Source organism: Musca domestica, unplaced genomic scaffold, assembly GCF_030504385.1.
Source record: "Musca domestica strain aabys unplaced genomic scaffold, Musca_domestica.polishedcontigs.V.1.1 15, whole genome shotgun sequence".
Classification (NCBI taxonomy): Eukaryota; Metazoa; Arthropoda; class Insecta; order Diptera; family Muscidae; genus Musca; species Musca domestica.
Genome location: NW_026712207.1, coordinates 2,129,864 through 2,135,863, shown reverse-complemented (window position 1 = coordinate 2,135,863; position 6,000 = coordinate 2,129,864).

Genomic DNA, 6,000 nt, shown 5'->3' with positions numbered 1-6,000 from the left:
CTTCTCATAGAAGAGCTGAAGGTCTTCTCATAGAAGAGCTGAAGGTCTTCTCATAGAAGAGCTGAAGGTCTTCTCATAGAAGAGCTGAAGTCTTCTCATAGAAGAGCTGAAGGTCTTCTCATAGAAGAGCTTGAAGGTCTTCTCATAGAAGAGCTGAAGGTCTTCTCATAGAAGAGGCTGAAGGTCTTCTCATAGAAGAGCTGAGGTCTTCTCATAGAAGAGCTGAAGGTCTTCTCATAGAAGAGCTGAAGGTCTTCTCATAGAAGAGCTGAGTCTTCTCATAGAAGAGCTGAAGGTCTTCTCATAGAAGAGATGAAGGTCTATTCATAGAAGAGCTGAAGGTCTTCTCATAGAGAAGAGCTGAAGGTCTTCTCATGAGAAGAGCTGAAGGTCTTCTCATAGAAGAGCTGAAGGTCTTCTCATAGAAGAGCTGAAGGTCTTCTCATAGAAGAGCTGAAGGTCTTCTCATAGAAGAGCTGAAGTCTTCTCATAGAAGAGCTGAAGGTCTTCTCATTAGAAGAGCTGAAGGTCTTCTCATAGAAGAGCTGAAGGTCTTCTCATAGAAGAGCTGAAGGTCTTCTCATAGAAGAGCTGAAGGTCTTCTCATAGAAGAGCTGAAGGTCTTCTCATAGAAGAGCTGAAGGTCTTCTCATAGAAGAGCTGAAGGTCTTCTCATAGAAAGCTGAAGGTCTTCTCATAGAAGAGCTGAAGGTCTTCTCATAGAAGAGCTGAAGGTCTTCTCATAGAAGAGCTGAAGGTCTTCTCATAGAAGAGCTGAAGGTCTTCTCATAGAAGAGCTGAAGGTCTTCTCATAGAAGAGCTGAAGGTCTTCTCATAGAAGAGCTGAAGGTCTTCTCATAGAAGAGCTGAAGGTCTTCTCATAGAAGAGCTGAAGGTCTTCTCATAGAAGAGCTGAAGGTCTTCTCATAGAAGAGCTGAAGGTCTTCTCATAGAAGAGCTGAAGGTCTTCTCATAGAAGAGCTGAAGGTCTTCTCATAGAAGAGCTGAAGGTCTTCTCATAGAAGAGCTGAAGGTCTTCTCATAGAAGAGCTGAAGGTCTTCCTCATAGAAGAGCTGAAGGTCTTCTCATAGAAGAGCTGAAGGTCTTCTCATAGAAGAGCTGAAGGTCTTCTCATAGAAGAGCTGAAGGTCTTCTCATAGAAGAGCTGAAGGTCTTCTCATAGAAGAGCTGAAGGTCTTCTCATAGAAGAGCTGAAGGTCTTCTCATAGAAGAGCTGAAGGTCTTCTCATAGAAGAGCTGAAGGTCTTCTCATAGAAGAGCTGAAGGTCTTCTCATAGAAGAGCTGAAGGTCTTCTCATAGAAGAGCTGAAGGTCTTCTCATAGAAGAGCTGAAGGTCTTCTCATAGAAGAGCTGAAGGTCTTCTCATAGAAGAGCTGAAGGTCTTCTCCTAGAAGACCAGGAGGTCTTCTCATAGAAGACCAGAAAGTCTTCTCCTAGAAGACCCGACGGTCTTCTCTTAGAAGACCCGAAGGTCTTTTCCTAGAAGACCCGAAGGTCTTCTCATAGAAGACCCGAAGGTCATCTCCTGGAAGACCAGAAGGTCTTCTCCTAGAAATGTTCTCCGGGAAATCTACTCCTAGTCCAAAGTCCAACGGGTCTTCTCATAAAAGACCAAAAGATCTTCTTATTGAAGACAAGAGGGTCTTCTTCCCCTATAGTCTTCTTCTTATAGGAGACCAATAGGCCTCTTCTCATAGAAGACCGAAAGGTCTTCTCCCAGAGTTTCTTTTGAAGCTGGTGGTGAATAGTAGATCTTACGCCAATATTTTCTTTCATTTCCAAAAATGTTCTTCAAGGTCAACATATCTTTAATTCCGCTTACAAATATTTCCGTTTTCAATTGTTCCACAATTGTAAAAAAGATCTCCTTGCCAAGTTAAACAAGATCCAGATAATTTCGAAAGCTTACCCAAATTTCAAGTGTTGATTAACAATCGCAGTGACCTCAACACACAGAGACAGGTATTTCTACTTTTTTTGCCTCTATCTTAAATGAATCCACTTTTTTTAATTCCCTCCTTCGGCCAAAGTCAAACGGAGCTGTAAACAATGACTTCACGAGCGATTAACTCATTCAGCGGCAGCTTGAAGAACAAAGAAATTTAAACGACATCGTTTAGCGGAGTTGATGGCAAGCGAAACATTGGAGATAGCCAACATCAACAGCAACACTTGTGGCATTCTAACACTTCCACCAAACATCAGCCACAACACCAACAACAACAAGTGGCTGTCTCTACATCCTAGGCGGATGGGCCGGGTTATCTTTATTATTTTTGCTTAATTCTCTACAACAAAAACATGGACGGAAAGCAAACAAAACAAAAGCGAATAACAATAATGCCACTTCGTTAGACCCAAACAAGGGACGAACGGACACTTAACACCAAAGCAAGGAGCAGGGGAGAGAAATAAAATATACTAGAGCAGGAGTAAATCAGAGCTTCCGTAACTTATTTGCCAAGAGTATCCTTTTTTTGCCGACAACATCAATTGAAACAAAACTGAACAGAACAGAACCGAACAAAACATCGACCAGCTCATCCTTTTGTTTTCGGAATTGTTACAGCTTTTATCCCATGTATCCTTTTGTCCAAAAAGTTTCTCACTTGTTGCTCTCGCCTTTTGGGTTGGCTGGTGTTTTTTGCCATGACTTGTGTCCTTTGCAGCCAGCCGCAAATATTTTGCAAAACTTGCTGAGGATTGTTGTTGTTGTTGCTGTTGTTGTGGGCACCCAACCAACCGCAGAGATAATAAAATGTGGCCGAAACAAAAGGTTTTGTCATCACAAATCCTTCACTTTAATATGGTGCTAATCTTCTATAACTCCATTACCCAGTAATTAATGATGAGCTCAGCCGAGAGACAGGGACAGAGAGACAATATCCTACCATCAACAAGTTAATATTTTGTAGAGAAAAGGATTACTTCCGGTTGCTGGTGTCCTTTTTTTATGGAATGCATACGAGGTGAGGGTGTAAAAAATGTGGAAATCTTGGAAAGAAAATATTCTGCTTCTTAGACTCAAATAATTTTTTTTAAGAATGAAGTCGTCTTATCAACATATCTCTTCATGGAAGGAACGAAGCTTCCCTCCTGGAGGAATTGAAGGACTTCTCAATGAAGAATACAAGTCCTTCTCATAGAGAACCAGACGCTCTTCTCATAGAAGAGAACCAAGTCATCACATAGCAGAACTGAACTCACAGAAAGACCTTTGGTAGAAAAGCTGAAGAGAGCTGAGAAAAAGAAGAGGTATTATTACCGACAAACAATGAACAATTTTTCACAGAATGTCATATAAAAAAGAACCAAAGATCTTCTTACGGAAGTACCGAAAGTGTTCTCATAGTTCTACTCTTAAACGTTTTTTTTAAGAATTCATTTTTTTCCGAGAGAGCAGTAGGTCTTCTCACAGAAGGACTACTCAGAGACTCGCTGAAGAGCAAAAAGTATTGTCATGTAAGATAACATTTGTTTTCTTTCAAGAGAAGAGCAAAAGTCCTATCGGGAATCCCTATAATCTGCTAACCCCACAAATGAGCTGAACTTTAACGCATAGAGTAGACTATGGGCTGTCCCCTTGAGAGCTGAAGATTTTCCCATAAAGAGAGGAATGTCTTGTAGCGAAAGAGCTGAAGATCTTCTTTTATAGAAAGCAGGCGATCTTCAGACCTGAATTTTACAAAAATCGTCTCACAGGAGAACATAGGGGCTTTTAACTGAAAATCCGAAAGACCTTAGATCTTTTTATGACACCAAGGTCTTCCCTTAGAAGACCTAAAACATTCTTGCTGAAGGCCGGAAAGTCATTTACGAAAACGGTTGAAGCTACAATCTTGAAATTTTAGGTGATGGTCACTTTTTGTCTGAAGGGTTCAGATAAGGCTGGGATTTTGAAAATTCGTACTAGAATGGTACGAAAAGTATCAAAAGGTACCAAATATGGTATACTTTGTATTTGAGGAAGCAATATAGCTAGAACCCTTGGATTTCGAACGAGGGTCACTGATAAAAATTCGCACTGCCATTTTACGAAAGTACTAAAATGTGCTACATTTCGTACCATTTCGTATCATGTGAACGGCTTGAGCTTGAAACTTGAAATTCGTAATGGGTATCAATGTTGAGAAGTAGAGCCGACGTAGTTTTAAAAGCGTGCGCTCATGTATACGAAAATTACTAAACGGTACTAAATATGGTACAATTTGAATTTGAAGGAACGAATGGAGCAGGAATGCTGAAATTTGTAATTAACAATACTGGCGGAGTGTAGGGTTGGAATATAGAGGAAGTTTTCGAAAGGTACACAATTGTACTCAATTTTGAACAATTTCGATTTGGGTGAACTCCTGAAACCCTGAAATTTGGAATTAAGATTACTGTTAGAGTGTATGTTTGGGTTATGTAGGAAGTTTTGGAAATTTGTACTTATATGTACTAAAATGTACTAACTTTCGCTTTGGGTGAAACGGTAGAGCTTGAATTCTGAAATTTGGAATTAAAGTTACTGTTGTAGTTTAGGATTGGGATATGTAGGAAGTTTTTTTTTTTTTGAAATTCGTACTTATCTGTACTATATGGTACTAAATTTGTATTTAGACGAACCTATTAAGGATGGAATGCTGAACTTTGGAATTTGGATTACTGTCGGATAGTTGGATTTGGGTATGTAGGAAGCTTTGGAAATTCGTAATTATGTGTACTAAATGGTCCTAAATTCGGTACAATTTTTTTTTTTTTGGTTGAACGGATTGGTCTGGAAATTTTATATGTTGGCATTGGGGTGTCTGATGGTGGGTTGGGTTAGGCTAAAGACTTGGGGTTATAAATAAGTAATTAGTACCAAAGGTACTAATTCGTACTAAATTTCGTATTGCGTCAACGGATGGTGCTTGAAATATGCAATTTTGCATTAGAATCACTGTTGGTGTGTAGGGTCAGGATTTAGAGGTGGTTTAAAAGTACAAAATTTGGTATTTAGGTAAGGAATTGGGATGAGAGACTAAAATTTGGCACCTTTTGTTCGATTTGGAGGATACATGGCTGTGGATTTGAAAATACGTACTAAAAAGTACTAAATAGTTTTAACTTTGGTAATTGGGTATGAATAAAGCTGGAAATCTGAAATTTGGAGTGATAGTCTTTGATGTTCGTAAGTTACACAAACTAAAGGATTTTTCGAAATTCTAAAAAAACGTATACCAAAAGTATTAGAATGCACTAAATTTGGATAGTGTAGTAAAATTTTGAAATTTGGTATTAGAATCTATCTTTTGAAATGGGTTCGATGTAAGTTGGTGGTTTTGAGTTGAAGTCACTGTTGGTATCTAGGATGAAGAGATGTAGATTGTTTTGGATATGCGTAATAAATGTTACTAAATTTTTTTTATTGGATGTAGCTGTTCGTATGCCAAATTCCAATGGCAAATACCAGTGATCAAAAAAGTTCTCCCTTAAAAAAAAAAATTACAATCTGGTACTTGTCATTGACATATAACAAGATTACCATCCAAATTGGAAGGCTTCTGGCCAGCCCTAATCTCTAGCCCATGCTAACTTCCGCGTCGATTGGTCTATAATTGCGCACTTTTTGCGATCATCTCCAAAAGCAGTAGGCTTCTATTAACATGTACAGATGGACGGACGGACATACATAGCTAGATCGACTCAGCTCGGCGAGATGGGAAGATCCATTTATAGTTTCCTATGTTGCAGACCAATATTTCGAGATGTTACATATATTTTTGTGCCAATCAAACCTATAATACCCTTAACATATAGTGTTGTAGGGTATAAATAGCATGCATTTTTGTTACACTGAGCCGGGACCTGAACTTTGAAATTTGATAGAGTTTGATAGTCCAAACTGCGTGCGTGAACCGTTTAAACCAATGTTGCCAATAATAGCTAAAAAATCACCCTATAAAAATGAAAATAATGAAATTTTGCTGTCCTCCTAAAATGATGTTTTGTA